The sequence below is a fragment of the Anolis carolinensis genome, chromosome 5 (assembly GCF_035594765.1).
Source record: "Anolis carolinensis isolate JA03-04 chromosome 5, rAnoCar3.1.pri, whole genome shotgun sequence".
Lineage (NCBI taxonomy): Eukaryota > Metazoa > Chordata > Lepidosauria > Squamata > Dactyloidae > Anolis > Anolis carolinensis.
The window spans coordinates 87,683,513-87,706,116 of NC_085845.1; the positions used below are offsets into that span (position 1 = coordinate 87,683,513).

Here is a 22,604-nt window from a genome sequence, read left to right on the forward strand (position 1 = left end):
CGGTGGCAAAGTGTGTTAAAGCACTGAGCTGCTGGACTTGCAGACCGAAAGGTCCCAGGTTCAAATCCCGGGAGCGGAGTGAGAGCCCGCTGTTAGCTCCAGCTTCTGCCAACCTAGCAGTTCGAAAACATACCAATGTGGGTAGATCAATAGGTACCGCTCTGGCGGGAAGGTAACAGCGCTCCATGCAGTCATGCTAGCCACATGATCTTGGAGGTGTCTACAGACAACACCGGCTCTTCGGCTTAGAAATGGAGATGAGCACCAACCCCCAGAGTCAGACATGACTGGACTTAACGTCAGGGGAAACCTTGAGCCATAGGGTGAGGTGGGCTATACATTATTTATTTATTTATTTCCACTCTTGGGGCCTCAAACAATTTGACCAGCCAGGCAATCAATCATCCAGTCAATATATATTTATATCCTAAGTTTCTGTATGCATTTAGGATAATGAAGTTTCTTGTTGGAGAATGAAATGAGTTTAGCTCACCCAAACTAAGTAGCAGAGACAGTGGAAGCAATATTGCTGCCGCCTCTAACAAGGAAGAGAAATGCTCTGTTTTTAGTTGACTTCAATGGCAGCAATTCAATTCCATGTCAAGGGGAGAAATTTAAGGTGCTGAACATATTTGGGGCATAACATTCAGCACTGTGGAGAGTGCTTTGAAAGTCTCAACTAAAATAGGGAATCAATTCAGCACCCATACACTCCTTTGACATGGAATCAATCATCTACTTTTACTTGATAATCATATTCATTCCACATTTTAAAAAGTCATTGCATACAACTTTTAAGCATGAGTTCTTATGGATCCGATGGATTCGTTACATCTCTTGGGGATGTCTCTTTACGTCACGGTGGCAGACGGTTCTGTTGAAGCTCTGGTCGATCTCTGGAACACTGAGACAATCAGGACGACGGACATGATCACCCCTGAATGTCCCCCTTGCTTAGCACAGTCAACTCAGCTCCTTGGTTCACCATGATGGAACAAGAAAGACAGAGACTAGAGTGTTGCTGGAAGAGGACTCAGAACGAATCTGACCGAGAATGGACTAGAGCCTCACTTAGGGCCTACTCCGTGGCAATGAAGACAGCCAAGAAGGCTTTCTCAACTGCTCGCATTGCATCTGTAGTGAATAGATCAGCTGAGTTGTTTCAAGTTGTCAGAGGGCTTCTTCACCCTGACTCTCAAAGTGAGACCCCTGACCAATCAAGAACTCAGTGTGGTGAAGTTGCCCATCACTTTACAGATAAATTCACTCAGTTATGCCCTGACTTGGACACCAGCTTTGCAACAGTACCAATAGATGTAACTGAGGCACCTGTCTTTCCTATTTTAATGGATTTGTTTCAGTTTGTTCAGCCTGATGACATATACAATATTATTGAAGCTGTGAGAACAACCAGATGTGTTCTAGATCCTTGCACGATCTGGCTCATCAAACTTGCCAGTGGTGGATTAGCCAGGTGGATTAGCCAGATTACGAGGATCATAAATGCCTTATTGGAACAGAGACAATTTCCAACCAGTCTAAAAAAGGCAGTAATTTGACTAATTTTGAAGAAGACGCTCCTGGATTCCTCAGTATTAAATATTTTCAATCTTCCCTTTTTGGGCAAGGTTCTAGAGTGAATGGTGGCCTTTCAGCTCTAGGGATTCTTGGATGAAACCAATTATCTTGACCTGTCATAGTGTGGGTTTAGGCCTGGTCATGGAACAGAGATACCTTTGGTTGCTTTGGTGGATAACCTCTGCAGAGAGCTAGACGGGGAGTGTGTCCCTGTTAGTTGTCTTGGATCTCTCAGAGGCTTTTGATACCATCTACCATGGTATCCTTCTGGGTTGGCTCTCCAGAATGAGTCTTGCTTTGCAGTGGCTCCACTCCTTCCTGATCATACCCAGATGGAGATGCTTGGGGGATATCTGATTGGACCCCTGGCCATTGACCTGTGAGGTCCCACAAGGTTTGATTCTATCCTCCATGCTTTTCAACATCTACATGAAACCGCTGGGTGAGGTCATTTTGTTTTGAATTTTGGTGTCATCTGTATGCAGATGACACACAAATCTATTACTCTTTTCCACCTAAATCTAAGGAAGCTCCCTGGATCCTGGACCAGTGCTTGGCTGCTGTGATGGGCTGGATGAGGGGTAACTAGCTGAAGCTAAATCCAGAAAAGACAGAAGTCCTTCTGGTAATCATGAGGCCAATTGGGGTACAGGGTGGCAACTGGTGCTTGAGGAGGTTACACTCCCCTTGAGGACAGTTCCACAGTTTGGGAGTCCTCCTGAACTCAGTCCAGGTGTCGGCCGTGGTTGGCAGGGCCTTTGCACAGCTAAGGTTTGTGCGTCAACTGCACCCGTACCTTGGTCATGACCAGATCTGGTCATGGCGGTCCATACCTTAGTTACATCTCGAATGGATTACTGTAATGCACTCTACATGGGGCTGCCTTTGAAGATGGCTCAGAAATTACAACTAGTATAAAGATCGGCAGCCAGGCTACTGACTAGGGTTAGGTAGTCACCACACCCGTATTAAAGCAGTTCCATTGGCTGCCTATAAATTTCCAGTCCCAATTCAAAGTGCAGGTTATTACCTAACAACCCTAGACGGTTTGGGTCCAGGCTATCTACATGATGACATCAACCCCTAAGAACCTGCATGGACTCTAAGATCTTCTGGGAAGGCTCTCCTCTCAGTCCCACCCCTGTCTCAGCCACGGTTAGTGGGGATGAGGGAGAGGGCCTACTCAATAGTGGCCCTTCGGCATTGGAATGCCCCCCCCTCCCCGGAAATCAGGCAGGCCCCTACACTTCAATCTTTTCAGAGGGACCTGAAGACATGGCTATTTAAGCAGGCCTTTGAAATTTGTTAAGGTGTCATCTACAATGGATGACTTATATTGACTTATATATCTGTTTTGTGGCTGAGACGGTATACCTGGTTTGTTAAATCTATTCTTAACTACAATCTACTGCTGCATTTTATTGTAATTTCATTTTAATTGATGTGTTCTATTTTAATTTCTGGTTCTTGTAATTTTGTTACTCTGTGTTTTTTTTAATTTTTTAAAAATAATTATTTATAGATTTATCAATCAAAATGTATAAGTATACATCTGTTCCCCTCTTTACAATATCTAGACAAAAGAATATGCCATATTTTATACAAATCAACAGTAAAAAAAAAATCAAATACACCTTAAGTATACTTCTTATCTGTTTTTAACTTTCCCCAATTACAACTTATGCTACATATACTTATACCATACATCTTTTATCTACTTATACATGTTTTATATCTGGATGATGATGATGATGATGATGATGATGATGATGATGATGATTATTATTTTACCTCCCCCCTCATTTTGTGCCACTTTTACCAGGATCAACCAATTCATCATGTTTCACAAGTCCAAAATCTCATTGCTTCTGTTGCCAGCTTGTACCTCTTTCCCTCATTAAAGATATACTCAATAAATTATCCCCACATTTTCCAAAAATCTGTTTGTTTCAATATTCCCTTTTTAATTTTATATCACAAGTCAACTTGCCATTAATAGTTATATTCCACATTCCTCTGTACCATTCTGCTAATTGAACTTTCTTTCTTTCTTTCTTTCCAGTTTTTTTTGCTATTAACAATTTTGCTGCTGTTAGTAGCTTAGAGAGCATAAAAAATCCCAAAGCAAACGACCACACAAATAAACAAAATGTTGAGCACTGCCCGAGCCCAAACTACGACAATAAGTCATTACTTTGGTGTGATAATATAAGATGTTATGTACTGAGCCAAAAAAAGGACAATGGAAATATGATGCCAATTAATGATTTCATACTTCATTATTCAGCTATCATCACTCTTAGGCTGCATGCATAGATAGGAGTAACAACTAGGCTTCTGCACGGATTTGTTTTGGCCATCTGCCTTTGGCTTGTTCGGCTAGTTCGGCTTGTTTGGAAGCTCATAATGGCATGGGCTCCACTGCCATCTTTTTACCGGCTGCAACAGAAGAGTGGCTGTCAAACACCAGCTTCTTTGGGTTTCTTTCAGTTACACATTGAGTGCTGGGAGGGAGTCAGCAGTTAGAAGGAAAGGGTCCCAGGAAGTGAGGTTTCTTAAACTCTTTAACTCCAGCTCTCTTCTAAAGACAGAAGGGAAAAAATTCCAAGAAGCTAGGTTTCTTAAGCCCTTTCTTTAAACCCATGTCTCCTCTAAAGACAGAATAGAAAGGATCCCAGGAAGTGAGGTTTTTAAAGCCCTTTCTTTAAACCCAGGTCTCTTCTAAAGACAGAAGGGAAAGGATTCCAGAAAGTGAGGCTAGAAGGACAAACAGTGCCTAAAATGACAGGAAGATAAACTTGGCAAGCCCCCCCCCCCCCAATTGCCACCAATAGGCCGGAATGAAACCAAATCTTTTGCCTTCCTGGATAGAAAATGGATTTCTGTCCTCCCAAATTTGGGAGGCTCCGAAAATGGATTGGGATTGGCACAATGAAATCCAGGACACCAAAACAAATCGTGGTTTACCCAGATTGCACGAGCTTAGTAACAAACCCCCAATAGATAGATATTTACAGTCATACCTCTATATCAATGATTCTGTATCCATTGATTTAACCATCCACAGCCAAGAATATATATATATATATATATATATATATATATATATATATATATACACACACACACACACACACACACACACACACACAGTAGAGTCTCACTTATACGGGCTGGCAGAATGTTGGATAAGCAAATATGTTGGATAATAAGGAGGCATTAAGGAAAAGCCTATTAAACACCAAATTAGGTTATGATTTTACAAATTAAGCACCAAAACATCATGTTATACAACAAATTTGGCAGAAAAAGTAGTTCAATACACAGTAATGCTATGTAGTAATTACTGTATTTACGAATTTAGCACCAAAATATCACGATGTATTGAAAACATTTACTACAAAAATGTGTTGGATAATCCAGAACATTGGATAAGCGAGTGTTGGATAAGTGGGACTCTACTGTATATCACAAAGGGGGACTCAAAGCGGCTTGACAAAAAAGCAATGGTATCCAATTTAAAATATACAAACATTAAAACAGAATTAAATACAACCAATATTTTAAAATTTAGTTAAAATCAACATATTCAAAGTAAAAACCATAGCATCCCCTGATTAGATCTTAAACACCTTTGTCTTTAAAAGCCTGTTTGAATAAAACGTTTTTAGCCTGTTGCCAGAAGGACAGCAGAGAGGAGGCCGTTCTTACTTCTCTGGCGAGGGAGTTTCAGAGTTGAGGGACAGCCACAAAAAAGGAAGGCCCGCTCTCTCATTCCCACCAACCAAGCTTGAGATGGAGGTGGGATCGAGAGGAGGGCTTCTCCTGAAGATCTCAGGGCCTGAGCAGATTCGTACAAGGGGATGCAGTCAGCCAAATAGCCTGGACCTGAACTGTCTAGGCAGTGATTCTCAACCTGTGGGTCCCCACATGTTTTGGGCTTTAACTCCCAGAAATCCTTAAGGAAAGCAAGAAGGAAAATGTTACAAAAATGGTACAGAACTCCTGCACAACTTTCACGTTTTTTACCAAGGATGAAAGATAGGTGTGAACAAAGAGGGGTGTTTAATCATATGATATGGGAGTGCGATCGAGTGCAAGAATACTGGAGAATGATTGAAGGAGAAATCAATAGAACACTAAATCTACAAATAGTAATAGTTAATAGAAATGTACTACATGCAAGGATAACGGAAGTGAAGAATATACAAAAAGAAAAAATGGTTGACAAATTAATAGCATGTGCACAAATTGTTTTAGTGAGGGGTTGGAAAGATAAAACAAAATGGACTCTGATGAATTGGTATAAGTATATAATTGATATGTTAAATGTAGAAATCACAAATTGCAAATGGAATAATATAGATAAAATTGAAAAGATTGCAATAATCAAGGGGATGTGCGAACCAGTTAAGAACTATTTAGAGAAAGTACTAAGATGTGTAGTGGAAAAATTAAGATTGAGATTTATATTTCAAATGTAACTTCTGTAGTTTGTTGTATAAAGTGTATGTACAGGGAGGGGAGGGTGGGAGTGGGATAAAACAACAAAACAACAATAAAAACAATATATATATATATTCCCAGAAATCCTATCAGCTGATAAATTGACTGGGATTTCTGGACATTGTAGGCCAAAACACCTGGGGACCCACAGGTTGAGAACCACTGGTCTAGGGCTTTAAAGGTCATAACCAGCACTTTGAATTGTGCCCGGTAACAAACTGACAGCCAATGGAGCTGCTGCAACAGGCAGGTTGTCCCAGTTAGCAACCTGGCTGCAGCTCTTTGGACCAGCTGAATTAAAAAATATCTAAAAGGCAAAGATTGATTTTGCCATTTATATAAGAGACACCATTTTACTGTGCTGTTGTGTATAATGGGGATTGAACACTCACAGATTTTGGCATCCATAGGTGGTCCTGAATGCTAGAATCAAGACCCAATGGATACCAGGGGCTCACTGAACTTCCAAATAAACTTTCATCAGCTTAAAGGTCTCGTGGATAAACATTACAGCATTATGTGTTAGACAGCAGCAAAGCTCTCTGCTTATCAGACTGTCTAATTGCACTCAGATGTTCTGAGAGCAACAGACATTTGTTCCATTTTGTTTGTGTACTACAGTCAATTCTCTGCCAATGTTTTCTAGAGTCCCTGAACTTTGACACAGATACATGGTGGAGTGTGATTTTGTTCTGCAAAACATGATGGTTGTTTCTCCAGCCCCTGCAGAAGGTATTCCTATCATAATAGCTCAAATGATTGAGGCAAGGCCATTGTTCAACCATTGTTATTGTTTCCTTCAGAATAAATAGGTGCACGCACCTAAATATTTTAAAGTGCTGCTGATACACAGAACAGTTCCACAAAGAGCAGAGGGGTAGTTTCTGCTGCTTACCCTAAACATGGGATTATAATTCCATCATAGTATAATAACAGCAAGTCCGTCTGGGAGATGGGGTGGCATATAAATAAACCTTCATTTGTTCAGTGGCACAGCAGTTAGTGTTTGGGAGATCTAACTGCAAATCTTTACCAATCATGAAACTTACTGTGTGATCTTGGAAAAGTTATTCTATTTTATGTTGACCAGTCTCATGACTTGTTTTGAGAACAAAAAATGTCCAAGAAGTCAGATATCAAATAATAAATGCAGCCAGACTCCCACGTTTGCTCAAATTAGGAATACAAAACCCCCAGGAGAGTGAAAAACTGCAAATTAAAATTCTTAATTTTTCACCCAAGAGAACTGCTCTCAAGGAATCTCTACGTTCTCTAGCACAACCCCATGGTCAACTTCTGGCAGAATCACATTGAAGAATCTAGAGATTCCTAGAGAAGTATTTTCTAGGGATCTCTAAGTCCTTCAGTCAAGGTAAAGGTTTTCCCCTGACATTAAGTCTAGTCTTGTCCGACTCTGGGTTTGGTGCTCATCTCCATTTCTAAGCCGAAAAGCCAGTGTTGTCCATAGATACCTCCAAGGTCATGTGACCAGAATGATTGCATGGAGTGCCGTTACCTTACCGCAGAATACTATAATATGTTTTAGACACATTATAAAGTCAGATTTTGTGGACAGAAGAACTGATGTATGCTTGTGTTTAAATGAGAACAGTGAACTTCAGAACATCAGGATATTAGCTGACTTCAAAACTCTGTTCTTTTCTCCAGTTGTGTGGATATACTAGAATAGGGCCAGTGGTTTGAGGATTGGCCAGAGGTTTAAGGAAGATCAGTGGTGGGCTCTGAGTGGTGCATGATTTTATTTATTTATTTTATTTTATTTACAGTATTTATATTCCGCCCTTCTCACCCCGAAGGCGACTCAGGGCGGATTACAATGAACACATATATGGCAAACATTCAATGCCAACAGACAAACAACATATATAGACAGGCACAGAGGCATTTAACATTTTTTTCCAGCTTCACGATTCCGGCCACAGGGGGAGCTGTTGCTTTACTGTCCACTGGTGGCTGTACTTCTTCATTCCTTTCCTCGTGTTTTGCAGGCAGTTTTTTTGATGTTGCAAATTAGTTAAATTAGCCTCCCACATAAAGCGTACCTACATTTCCCTACTTGACAGCTGCAACTGTCTTTCGGGGCTGCATAGGTCAACAGCAAGCTGGGCTATTTAATGGTCGGGGGCTTAACCTGACCCGGGCTTTGAACTCATGACCTCCCGGTCAGTAGTGATTTATTGCAGCTGGTTACTAGCCAGCTGCGCCACAGCCCGGCCCTTAAATAATGGTAAACAAAAACATTGCCTGGTCTTCCCTGTATTTTATGTTCACATGTGCTTTGCATTTAGACATAGGGATATGTTTTTCTGTAGCAGCAACAATAACCCACTGGATGACCTTGGGCAAGTCACACTCTCTCAGTCTCAGGGGGAGGCAATGGCAATCATCCTCTGGACAAATTTTGCCAAGAAAATGCTATGATAGGTACACCATAGGGTCACCAGTTGAGAAACAAGGTCAAACAACAACCACAATAATACAACAGCCTTATCTACCTGCTCCATAGATTCAGATTGCTATTAGGTAGCAAATGCACTTAAGTCTGTGCAAGTGTTTCAAAACATTATTCAAAGATTCAGCAGTTGCTGTCACTCCCAACATGCAAGTTTTCAGTAGGAAGCTCCATAATGCTCTAATTCAGAGAGGAGATACGCTTTTATTAAAATATAGCTCACACCCCCTTTCCTGGAAATGTTTTGAGCCAAATGATTAACTCATTCTTTGGTAACAGGAGCAGAGAAGCAACTGCTTACACACTCATAGCTGGGGTGGAAAGTAAAAGTGACCTACATAAAGTATTCAGAACCAAAAAACAACGAATGCTTTCCCAGTGTTCAGCCAAAGTTCACATGGTTATCTGGAAGAAATTCCAGCACATTTCCTTCACAGTAGATAGTGAGGCACCATGAGTTACATCCACTGAATTTCCTTCTTTTCCTCAATCATTGAAGAATCAAGAACCTTTCTCTCATTTCCATCTGGTCAGAGCAGCTGAATTGCTGTGAGGTGGAAAGTTGTTGCAGAATGAGATCTTTCTGTAGATTCCTATCCACTGTGCCTCAGTCTTATCATACGACCCAGCTGGAGCAGATAAGAACCTGATATACTGATTCTTAAGACTGGGGGAACTGTCTTAGGCAGTTTTGGCATGAGAACAGCCTTTGATGTCTGTAAAACTGGAAATACATGAATGGTGTTCAAGTACCAGGCTTGAGGAGAGGTAGGTTCATATTAAGACACAAAGTTCATTCTCCATTGCTTCCTGTTCATATATTTCTATAGATACAGTTGTACCCAGTATTTTTCACTTTGAACATGTTAGTTTCCCCAAGTTGAATTTGTATGTACATTTTTAAGTGTATCTCTCTCTCTCTCTCTCTCCCCCTCTATGTATATATATATATAGAGAGAGAGAGAGTTCTTCAGTACACAGTAATGTTATGTTGTAATTACTGTATTTATGAATTTAGCACCAAAATATCACGATATATTGAAAATATTGACTACAAAAATGGCTTGGATTATCCAGAGGCTTGGATAAGTGAGGCTCTACTGTGTGTGTGTGTATATATATATATATATATATATATATATATATATATATATATATATATATATATAGAGAGAGAGAGAGAGAGAGAGAGAGAGAGAGATAGCTTTGCTGTCTGTGCCCTTGATCAGAGTATTTCACCTCACTTTCTATCTCTGTGATCATTGGATTTTGAAAAAAAAATGTCTTGTTGTGGAATTGATTGGTCAGAAAGCTTCAGTAGAGACACTTTTTCCCCATGATAACTCTTTCAGGAGTGATTTTCCCTCCTGGGAGAGATTTTTCTCACTCGTGTTGTCTCACCCCTGTTCTTAACTGTAAGTTGTTTGTAAGTTGGATGTTTGCAACTCAGAGACTGTGTGTATACCAAAATGTAGGAATTCTTAGGGCATGCCCCTTAAGACCTGTAAGACTGAGATGTACAAAAGCAGTGTCTTCTCTACCCTTGGTGGTAGAGTGGCATGAGCAGCATTGGATGCCACAGGCTTTTTGTATCTTGCTTCCTATCCAAACTTTTCACAGGCTGTGCTGCTGAGAACAGTGGCAGTAGGACAAAAAAAACTGCTGCTTTATGTAAGAAGCTCATTAAAAAACCCCTGAGCAATGCATCTGACACACTGGCTTCACTAGATGTGCTAGTTACCAATGTGATTAAAGATTATATACATATGACTGTGAAAACATGTAAGGGTGGCTCGACCTTGGAATTCCACCTCCCCTGATTCTGAGTCATACTAAGGAAGCCCTTCTGTAACTTGAATAACAAGAGGAACAAAACCACGAGATTTTATAACTGCAAGAGTAAGCAGAAAAAGGGAACTGAACGAATGCAATTCATGTTTTCAAATCATGAGTTGGAGTCATGCTTTTTCTTTATGTGTCTGTTTGACTCCCAGGTTTTGTGCGGGAGTGTGCTTTTATTCAGTGACTTCTGCCCCGTGAGACCATCTATAGAAATCTCTCTCATTGCCCTACAGGTTATTATTTATACTCTCTTATTATTTATACAGTGTTATATGCATGTATTTATGGAAAGTTATAGGAGTTTACAGGAAGCTAATATCCCTTTCTATTTGACAATGAAATGATTGCCTGAGGGAGAAGATTTGAGTGCCAAAAAAGGGCAGAGAATGATTATTAACTTCATTGTTGTTTGTTTCGGGTTTTCTGCTTTATGAGACGAACTTCTCTGGCTTTAGGTAATGTGCACTACTAGGTTTGGATCTGGCTTTGGGTACTATCCTTGAGGATGGATTTTTCATGGCAATAGAGTACATGAGGAGATATAGTATGTGGTGAGGCAAACCAGACGAGTATAACTTGGCAGTCAGAGGTGTTGGTGTGGCTCAAGACTCCTGGGGCAAGAAAGTCAGGGAAAAGGAGTGAGGATTGGAATTTCTTCAAGGAAACACAAGGCACTGAAGGAGGGAGTCGAGAAGGAAATTAGTAGGGGAGGGAACCGGCTGGCACCCGGGGCTCCTCATCCTTGTAAAACAATCCAGTGGCACCATGTCCTTTCCACATTCTCAACCCATTGTACCAGGGTGGCAGAGATAATACAACCGCCTTCTTCTCCAGTTGCATGGGAATAGGGGATACTGCTGTGGCTGCTGAGTCTTATTTAAGAGATATGGGGAAAGCTCTTGGTGTCTCTGGTGGAAAAAGAGTTTGAGCTCCACTTGTTTAGGATACAACAAAAGAGGGCTGCACAACTTACTGTGTGGTTATACTATGGTGCAGGAAATTAAGCCCTGGTGTCTTTCTCTCCTTTCTTGGCTCACTGTCTGGCTAACTTGGCTCATAAAAGCCTATGCAGCACCTCGTGGCCCCTAGAGGAAGTCAAAGGGGAGAGCCAGCCAATGAACCACTGGCTTAAACTCATTTGCTGGCAAGGCCTAACTAGAGTACTGGAGCCCCCGGTGTTGTAGTGGGTTAAAACGTTGTGACTTGAAAGTTGGGTTGGTGACCTGAAGGCTGCCAGGTTCGAATCCAACCTGGGGAGAGCATGGATGAGCTTCCTCTATCAGGTCCAGCTTCATGCGGGGACATGAGAGAAACCTCTCACAAGGATGGTAAAAATATCAAAAACATCTGGGCATCCCCTGGGCAACGTCCTTGCAGATGGCCAATTCTCTCACACGAGAAGCAACTTGCAGTTTCTCAAGTCACTCCTGACACGAAAAAAACTAGAGTACTTGGAAGTGTTTCCACTCAGTTTATGGAATGGAAGCCTGCTCTCTCTCTAACACTATCCCATACTGTAATTTTGTTGTATGGTAATATTATCAGGGTTTTGTGAGAGTGTAGCTATTGGTTATTGTGCATGTACAGCTAATTTTTTTCATCACAACTTGTGGGGAAAGTCTGGCATGAATCCTGGATCCAGGAGGTGTATTTCCATTATTCCAGACATTGGTTATGGTGTTCCTTCAAGGGGTTTGGGGAGGAACAGATCTTACATGGCACAGGGCTGAAGCCATTTCGGGCTCCCCTTGGTGGCAACAGAGCCAAGCAGAGTAGCTGCCCCCCAAACGGTTCCTCTACTGTCATCTCTAGGGTCTCTGATACCAGGCTAGAGGGTTGTGCTCATTGATCAACAGGTGGGTTGGTCAGTGCTTGGATCTGGAGTCATGCAGGTGCCAACTCTGTTTACAGCTGTAACCAATGCAGTTCTGGCCTACCTTTTTCCATCTTCATGTGTGTAGTGTATGTCTTTTTATCATTTTTTAAAATTTTATTACATTCCAACAATTAACAAAATTTTCGCGATGCATGTCTTATTTCAATATACATAATACCAAAAGTAAGTAATGCTTATGTGACATTTTAAACGATCCTTTGGAATGTAACACCCACCCCCTCCCCTCCCCCATTCCCCCTCCCCCCTGGAACAGCAATTCAATATATTATAATTGTATCATTTTAACTATGTGGAACGCCTGGTTCAAGGTGGTGTATTTTTCGTCTCGATCTATTTTGTTAATTAGGACTGACCATTTCCTGAACCAGTCAGGTTCTTTTAGACAATTTGTATATTTTCTTTTCCTTTGATTAATGAAATCATTGATTATATATTCTAATATATAAGACCACCAAATTTCTATGTCCCATTTTGTCTCATCCCTCCATCCTCGGGCTATTGTGGCTTGTATTGCGGCTGTCATATATTTTAGAATCTCGTTCCAATTATTGTTATCTTCCCTTAGCTTTATTGTGAGGGACATAAGTCTGGCTTTGTCCCATATTAATTCTTCCATTTCTTATTTTGCTATAAAAGATTTGAATTTTTCTACAGTCCCACCACATGTGGGAGAATGAACCTATTCCCCCACATTTATGCCAACATTTGTTCGAGGTACTTCCCGTTATATGAGCTAATTGTAGGGGGGTTCTATACCATTTTGTGATTATTTTCCTTTGTGTTTCTTTGATCCTTATATGATTAATTTTATGAATATTATTGATCCATGACCTGATTAGTTTCTCAGTAAAGTTTTTTTCCCTGTTTCCAGATCTCTGTAAGCGTTTCTTTCGTATTATAAGTTAAGGTAATTAGTTCATCATACCATTGCCCAGTCATTCCTTTATCTATTTCTAATTTCCTTCTAATTATTCTATCCAGGGGGGTTTCACCTGCTTCTCTTCTTTTCATGGCCTGGGCTTTACTGGACAAACCTAACCATACTATCCAGTTCCCTTGGCCACATTTATCTTTTATTTTATCCCACATGTGTGTAGTGTATGTCTTAGCAGAGTGAACTGACTTAAGCCTGCACTATATTGAAACATGGTATTCCTATTCAAGTGGTCTACATCAGTGTAGTCTAATTGTTTATGGGTTTTATTCCTGTAAACTTTCTTGGACTTCATAACTGAGGAAAGATGGCAATGATGTTCTATGTCTGAGAAACTATTTTTACCAATATCATTTGTGTATGGTGTTTGATGCTGATATCAACTATGGTTTTTTTTCTGGCTAGACATGATTCAATATCTTAGTTAACTTCACCAAAATGAACACCTTTATCCTGAAGCACCATACTTTAAATTGTGGAAGAATATTATCATCTTTTAAAAGGTTTTGGCTTTTTATGTGGTTCTATTTTCTTCTTCCAATGATATTTTTGTGTGATTGTGCTGTTAGTAATTCCTTCATTATATCTTTCCCATGCTGAGTGCCATTTTCTTTTAACATCTCTAGCCATAGTTTTCTTCCCTGAGCTTGATAAAATTCACTTTTCTGAAATCCAGGGTTTGTGTTTAATTATACTCTTCTTTGTCCTTCAATTGTGAATTCTGGGACTACATGTAGTACATAGTCACTTCCCCCCAAAGGACACATTGCTTTGATTCTGGTGAGCAACTCCTTCCTAATGATTAGAATCAAGTCCAGGATTGTTTCTTCCTCCATTTTTTGAAAGAGGAAATTAATTATCTGAAATATAAGAACCTACACACAGCAAATTTAGTCTCCCAGTAAATATAATATTCCCCTAACTACCAGTTTTTCCATCTTGTGGCTGACTGAGGTTTGTTCTTGAAAAACATCATCCATACCCTTGCCTTGGTTCAGTGGCCTGTAGTAAACTCCTACCATTGTGTTTTTATTGTTTTATTCCATTTATTTTTACTCAAATACACTCATTAGTTGAGTCTGATCATTCAGACTGGAGTGGCTCTTGATAGGTTGCTGAGACATTCAAGGTGCTATCTCTGAATGCTTCAGAGAGAGAAGAGTGTATATGTGAGGTTTTCATGTAAATAAATACATCCCAAACCAAAACCTATACAGAGAACTGACTAATACAGGAAAGATAATTTATCCCTTCTTGTTTATCTTACTGTTGATCAGTGGGTGAACCACATGAATTTATTTGAAGGAAAGGTAGTCTATGGTGTGAGGGGACCCTTTTCTCTGTGGTTTGTTTATAAAAACATCCTCAATTTAAACAAGTTTTGAATATGGTGAGTCTATAGTTTGTAATTAAGTCAGCTTTGATTTATGGTGACCTCAATGAGCCTTAGTCAACAACAGCTCCACCTATGTTTTGTGAATGCAGAACTATGACATATATGTTGTCCAGTTTCAGAGTTCCTCTTGACATCTGAGAATGTTAGTAGCTAACCATTTTTTCAGCTCAGGTTAATAGGCACAAAGCTATTTATACTTCTGCCTTACCCCAGGAACTGATTGAGTGCTTCCTGACTTGGAAGTCTTATTTTTCAGCACTATCTCTTGTTTCATTTTGAATATGCATTCTAACTCATGTTAATGCATTTTTTGCCTCATTAGTACTTTTAATTGGTGTTCCTCTTTTTGATTGTGATGTGTCTGGCTTTGTGTCTGTTGTTTTCAGCCTCCATCTGTATGGCTGAAGTTTGCCCATATCTGTTACTGGTAGCTCCTAAGAGTGCCAAGGGAATCACTTGATGAAATCCTTGAGAAGAAAGCTTCTTAAATGAAAGCAATTACTGTACCCCAGAGCAGGAACACCTCTGACCTTAAACACCACACCAGTATAGTAAAATCAGCAAGCAGTTTATTGAAGGATATATGTAAGCAAAACAATAAAATTGAAGAAAATAGTACAGTCCAAAAACAGTATTTTGCACAGGTAACGAATAGTTCATGAACTTCAAGATACAAAGGTACAAACAAGAATGCAAAATCCAAAATAATAAGACAGTATGGAGATCCAATATCCAGAACAGGAACCTTGCAAAACTTGAAACATGAAGCTAAAATCCACTTGGAGCCAAAACTGGAGCTGCAAAACTGTAATGAAGGTTCAATGTTACCGAGACTCGGCTAAAATCCTTTCCCAGTTTCATTTAAAGCCTTTCCTGTCTCAGGAAAGGAAAGGAAAGTATTCCGTTTTCCTCTACAATCAGATTATGATTTCTTATCCCTCTTTTCCTGCAGACGGGTTGACCTTCGGTGAGCTTGTAAAATTTCCCTCAGTTTACAAAAGTCTTATCTTCTATCTTCAAACTCATTAACTTTTGCATCTGACAAATCATCCTCAGAAGACACTTTCTCAGAGAAAGGCTGCTGTGGACCGCTCAGGAATGTGACCTTGAGCATCTACAGGAGAAGCACTCTGTTCCTCAGGCCTCTCAGCAAAGCCTGGACTTGACTCAGGTCCAGGAAACCCCTCATCCCCAGTGACATCAGACAGAGGCCCAGGAAAACCATCATCCACATTGACATCAGACACAATCACAGGCTGAACTACAACAGCAGTTTTATCTACAGCAGTGATCCAACACCCAGGTGCTTGCCACCTAATCTTGCATGGAGAATGTTGGAAACACCCAGATGATGATATCTTAAGCATTTAAAGTATCTAGCTAATGAGCTGCTTTACATTAGGGCAGGTGACACCACAAATAGCCCTTCTAAGTAAGACTCTCTTTAAAAAAGGCAAAAACAAAGTTTTAGCTAGTCATTCTTTAGCTTTGTGATCCTTAATGTATGAGGCCTGTTCATATTGTTGGCATGATACTTGATATACACGTGATCTCATTTTCCTTTCACATGGGATCCATGTATACCAGAAGACAGATGGAGCTGAAGCAAAGTTGAACACAGTACCTCATAATGTGGACAAATGAAAGTTTCAGCTCTATGGTATAGCAGTTTTGTGGCTGAAGGCCAAATGTTTCTAATTGCAGAGTGCTGTACTGGTTGTTGTTGCTACTTTTTGAATACCACATCAAGATGCCTTGTTTTATTCACTGGTTCCAAGGATTGCTGTTTATTCAATCTTACACTTTCAAAAAGGGTAACCATGTTCAGTTTGCCCCTGAAAAAGGGGTGTCTTGAGGCACCTTTACATTGAATTATTTTAGGATTTTATCATACCAACCTGCTGTGCCACAATACCTTTGAAATAACAAGAATTTCATCGACGGATGACACATTGTTTGTTTAGATGTGAGGTGGGCTCCACCTGCTCAAACAAAAATCACAGAAGATAAGAATTGGTATGAACTGGTAAATAAAGGATATATTTTTATTTGGTTATACCTGTAGGCCCCTTATATCACCAGTGCTAATGAACACTACTCACTTGTTACTGGCTCTATGACCCATGTCAACTGCTCTCACAAGGTTGTGATGAATTAAGAATAATAAAAAAGACATAGGGAGGGTAAGTATGATGAAGCTTAGAGTCAACTGAGTTCACTCTAGCATGGGTTTAAGGAGCCCGTAACCTGACCAAAATGGACACTGTATCTGGGCCACTCCAGCTAGTTGAGTGGGCTGCTAGCTAGCCAATGGGGAGGAGGCACAACTTGCTCTGCCAGTTCCATTATCCCAAAGATTTGGCTACCTGCTGAATTGGATGTCCCTTTTACTGCCAGCACAGAGGTGGGAGGGACTATGTTATTTTAAAAATAACTCAATGTTTACTAATATAGTGTGGGTTGGGCAGCTTGAACAAGTAATATTTATAATTTCGAAATGGTATCATTCTGGGAAGTCATATGGGATTTTTCTGGCCATCAGCACATAAATATTACCAATAAACAGTCCCACTCATTGGGTACTGAAGGACAAGCAACACAAATGACTTGTTTTTAAAATGTCACATTTTGGAAAAACTTTCCAGGCTTGCTTTTACATGTTGTGAACATAAATCATTCTGCATTGTGCAATGTTCTCCTCAGAGAATCAAATACATTTCCTTATTGGTCAACATGAAAATGCCATCAAAGGCAACCTGGCTAGGGCATTATGCATTGAAACAGGAAGGATCCATACACATGAAGGAGAAAAATTAGGACTGAATTGTTCCACTGAAAGAACAGAAGCAAATATACTTTACATCGGGGTTCCATTTGATACATCTGCCATCAGAGATTATCCAGTGTAACTTGCTTTTGACACTTCCCAACATTTCATAGAACCATAAAGTTTGGAAGCGCTTTCCAGTCTAACATCTTCTCATGCAGGAATACACAGCTAAAGTGCTGCTGAAAGATGCCCATCCAACCTTTAAAGACCTCTAAAGATGGAAATTCTACCACCTCCTGAAGCAATCTATTCAAGTGTTGAACAGCTAATACAGTAAGAACATTTTTCACCTGATATTTAGGTAGAAGCCCTTTCCTTGTAATTTGAATCCATTTCTTCATGTTATAGTCTCTACGTAATATTACTTCGGATATTTTAAAATCACATTTGTGTCACCTCTCAGTCTTCTCTTCCCAAATTAAATATATTTGACTCCTTTTCTCATTCCTTGTAAGGCTTAGGGCCTCATCACATTGCTTTTCCTAATATGCTTCCAGGAAGGATCTCACTGGAGTCCATCACATGACGCAGGGCTATTTCTGGTAGGGTTCTGTCCTGGAAGCATCCTAGGACAGTGCCCTGAGAACACGGGAGACTTCTCATGTTCTCATAAGGTAAACCACTTAAAGTGAGGTGGGAAGCCGGGCAGCAACGCTTCCCCCATGAGTTGTGGGAAGGGGGCCATATTGGGCATGGAGTGATGGTTTCCCCTGCTGCCCACTGGATGCCCTCACTTTTCCCTGGGTTGACAACCTCCATCTGATGAGGTCCTTGGTTTCCAGTTCTTGGATCATTTTGGTTGTCCTTTTCTGAATGTATTCTAATTTGTTAATATCATGCCTAAACTGTGATACCCAGAACTGCACACAGTAGAATCAAAACAGGATCAAGGCAGAAAAGAATTACACTGCTACTTCTCTCAATCTTGATATTACATTCCTATTGATGCAATCTGGGATTGCATTGGCTTTTGGCTGCTGCATCACAATATTGATTCATGTTTCACTTGTGGTCTGAGATCTCTAAATCCTTTAGATGTGTACTTCTTTCAAGCCAGGTGCCACCCATCCTGTATTTGTGCATTTCATTTTTCTTGCCTAGATTCAGTATCATATATTATTACAAAAAATCATTTTGTTAGTTTTGGCCCATAAATCAATTGGTATATAGAGATTTCATTTTTTAAAAATGCATTTAGAATATGGTAAGCCCTTCACATTTGCTGGGATTAGGAATGTAGGATCCCCATCAAACAGAAAAAAACTGAATCTTAAAAATGCCATTATTAATTTGAAATATTACCGCTCTAGGAATTTGTAGATACTGTCCACTAGAAATTGACTATGGAGTTGCACTGAAGGACCTACAAATGCATAGAGAAGTTTTCTCTGTAGGAATATCTTGGTCCTTCACCACTCCTCTGTGATTAACTTCTACAAGAGATATACAGGAGGACCTAGAGATTACTAGAACAAACTTATTAATGAAATTAATGAATAATCATGTTAGAAATATGGAATAAACATAGGAAAATGTTACTGACAGAAGGTTCAATAATAATTCCAATTATAATGGAAAGGAAATTCCTGAAATTATCGGAAAATATAGTGGATAAAAATTTCTAAAGATAAAATAGGGGATTGGATAAATGTTGAAATGAATAAGGAAACTATGGTGGAGGAATTTCGTGAAATAAAATTATCATGGTTCCTTTGTATACAATTAGAACAATGGTTTAAGAATCGGTTTGAAAATAACAGAAATGGAAGTAAACTTATTCAATTTGAGCAAATACTACAAAATGGAAGATATGGAAGAACATAAAAATCTGAAAGGTATAGTGGAAACTAAAGAGGAAAACAAAGAACACTATTTTCAGGGAGATATGGGAAGAAGATTTAGGGACCAAAATAAGTGCTATGGAATGGACACAACTATGGGAAGAAAGACATTTAAAATTTTGTCAATATGTGTTAAAGAAAATTATTACAAATTAAAAAAGAACGACCCAAACAATTACCGTCCGGTCAGCCTCACATCGATACCAGGCAAGATTCTGGAAAAGATCATCAAGGAAGTGGTCTGCGAACACTTAGAAACAAATGTGGTCATTGCTAATAGTCAACACGGATTTACCAAAAACAAGTCATGCCAGACTAATCTGATCTCTTTTTTCGATAGAGTTACGAGTTGGGTCAATACAGGGAATGCTGTGGATGTAGCGTACCTGGATTTCAGTAAGGCCTTCGACAAAGTCCCCCACGACCTTCTGGCAAATAAACTAGTAAAATGTGGGCTAGACAAAACTACGGTTAGGTGGATCTGCAATTGGCTAAGCGAACGAACCCAAAGGGTGCTCAACAATGCATCATCTTCATCATGGAAAGAAGTGACAAGTGGAGTGCCGCAGGGCTCCGTCCTGGGCCCGGTTCTGTTCAACATCTTTATTAACGACTTAGACGAAGGGTTAGAAGGCACGATCATCAAGTTTGCAGACGACACAAAACTGGGAGGGATAGCTAACACTCCAGAAGACAGGAGCAGAATTCAAAACGATCTTGACAGACTAGAGAGATGGGCCGAAACTAACAAAATGAAGTTCAACAGGGACAAATGCAAGATACTTCATTTCGGCATAAAAAATGGAAATCAAAGATACAGAATGGGGGACGCCTGGCTTGACAGCAGTGTGTGCGAAAAAGACCTTGGAGTCCTCGTGGACAACAAGTTAAACATGAGCCAACAATGTGATGTAGCAGCTAAAAAAGCCAACGGGATTCTGGCCTGCATCAATAGGGGAATAGCGTCTAGATCCAGGGAAGTCCTGCTCCCCCTCTATTCTGCCTTGGTCAGACCACACCTGGAATACTGCGTCCAATTCTGGGCACCACAGTTGAAGGGAGATGTTGACAAGCTGGAAAGCGTCCAGAGGAGGGCGACTAAAATGATTAAGGGTCTGGAGAACAAGCCCTATGAGGAGCGGCTTAAAGAGCTTGGCATGTTTAGCCTGCAGAAGAGAAGGCTGAGAGGAGACATGATAGCCATGTACAAATATGTGAAGGGAAGTCATAGGGAGGAGGGAGCAAGCTTGTTTTCTGCTGCCCTGCAGACTAGGACACGGAACAATGGCTTCAAACTACAGGAAAGGAGATTCCACCTGAACATCAGGAAGAACTTCCTCACTGTGAGAGCTGTTCGACAGTGGAACTCTCTCCCCCGGGCTGTGGTGGAGGCTCCTTCCTTGGAGGCTTTTAAGCAGAGGCTGGATGGCCATCTGTCGCGGGTGCTCTGAATGCGATTTCCTGCTTCTTGGCAGGGGGTTGGACTGGATGGCCCATGAGGTCTCTTCCAACTCTACTATTCTATGATTCTATGATTCTATGATTCTATGATTCTATAGATTGGATAAAATTAGATAAGAACATCCCAAAGCAATCAGTGATAAAAATTTTCCCAAATTTTCATTGCAACATTTCAGAGATGTGAGACTCTTGTCCCTGTGCGTCATAATTGCCAATTAAGAGAAATACTGGAACTGACTCTATAGTTTTAAACTTGAAGCCTGTGCTTGATAGGTTTTTTATGTCACATTTCTCCATGCTTCTTCATCCTCTGTTTTCGAATTACCACCCTATCTAGAGACAATCCCTGTTTTTTGTCCTTCCAGAAGCAACAGCTCCACTGTGTCCAAAAAAACTTCATCACTGTACTCAGAACCTTTATTGGGATGAAAATGAAAAATCCCATCCACATTTTTACCCCACCCTCTCCATCTGCTGTTTTAACAGAACAGAAAATAGCCGCATGAATCCAAGAAAACTTGATTCCTCAAACACCACACCCACTGAAAAAAAAGATGAATGAAGTTGAAAAGGAACAAACGTGCATGCACAGGAAAAATGCAAGAAACAAACAAAAAACAATCTTTATAAATATAAATTAAAAGACGAAGCACTCCACCCTACATCAACATTGTTCCCCATTTAAAAAAGTAATATACACAAACAGTTCAGAATTGATATTATAACTTTTTAAAGACACTTTAAGATACACTCTTCTTCCCACCACTTCTGTGTTTACATCTAATGCCAGGGATCACCAAGAAAAAGAGAGAAGTCCTGGAAATAATATGATCACTCATGCCTATTCCTCTTCTGAACCCAGATTGGATATCTGGCATTTCTAATTTCATTTATGGTAAAAGTCTTTGTTGTAGAGTTTTGAGCATGTCCTTGCTTGCATGAGTATTAATGCAGTTATTGTAATCCCTAGTGTCTTTTTCTTGGGGGTGGAATGCATATTGAATGTTTTCAATCTGTCATCCAATGTTTTGTTTTTAATATTTGCTGACAAATCTTGATTAGAATTTCAGTGGATTCTCTTTTTGTAGCTTGGAGCTGCTCTATTGGAATGTTGTCTGTTCGTGGTGGTTTATTTCTTTCAAGTGATCTGAGTACAGCTTCCACTGCATTTTCAAATGGTTCCTTGCTGAATCAATCCATCATTTTTTCAATTCTTTTGAATAGTTTTTTTTGGTACATTGTTTATATTGTCTGTTTATTTCTTCATCATACAATGTTTTCTGCTGCTGGTCATGGAACATATCCAATTTTAATTTAATTTTCCCTTTAATTTAATAGATTGTGCAGAATTCTCTTGTTTTTCCTTTTCTGATGCTGCCTTTTTCTATTTCTCTGCATTATTAAAATAATAATTCTTTCTGGCTCTGCATACAGTTGCATTTGGGGTCCTTGTTCTTATTTTTCTCCTCTTCTATTTTTTGCTTCTTATCTGTCTTTAACTGCATAAAGAATTTCATCTCTTGTCCAGTTTAGCTTTTCTTTCTTTCTTTTTCTTTTTTTGGCTGCAGATGTCCTTTTGCATCTTTCCCTTAATTCAGACTTCTTTAGATGTCTCGTTAATTAGACTGAACATTGCACATCTATTTTTACATTATTGTTAGATTCTACAGGGATGTTCCCCAGGTTATATTGTGGCATGGGGGGATGTGTCACACAGATGGAGGAGAGAGTTCTGATGGCTGAGGGGCCCCCATAGAAGTAATCCGGGGGAGAGAGAGGGAAGGGAAAGGGAGATCAAGACAATTCCATCAGCCTAGTTAATGTAGGAGAGTTCTTACAATTCCCA

The 22,604-nt window shown here is 39.9% G+C and overlaps 1 protein-coding gene across 4 annotated transcripts in view; it reads left to right on the forward strand.

Moving 5' to 3' along the window:
• Positions 1-22,604, forward strand: part of cd36 (CD36 molecule (CD36 blood group)) — a 122,902-nt gene that overhangs the window by 21,901 nt on the left and 78,397 nt on the right. For 2 of the 4 annotated variants that reach the window (XM_008111512.3, XM_008111520.3), the window contains exon 1: positions 9,119-9,325. The exons of 1 other annotated variant lie outside the window; for it this stretch is intronic. The gene's annotated coding sequence lies outside the window, so the exon portion shown is untranslated. Of the gene's footprint in view, positions 1-9,118; positions 9,326-10,551; positions 10,633-22,604 lie in introns of those variants that run through there. One more of the 4 variants, XM_008111513.3, reaches the window with a different exon arrangement.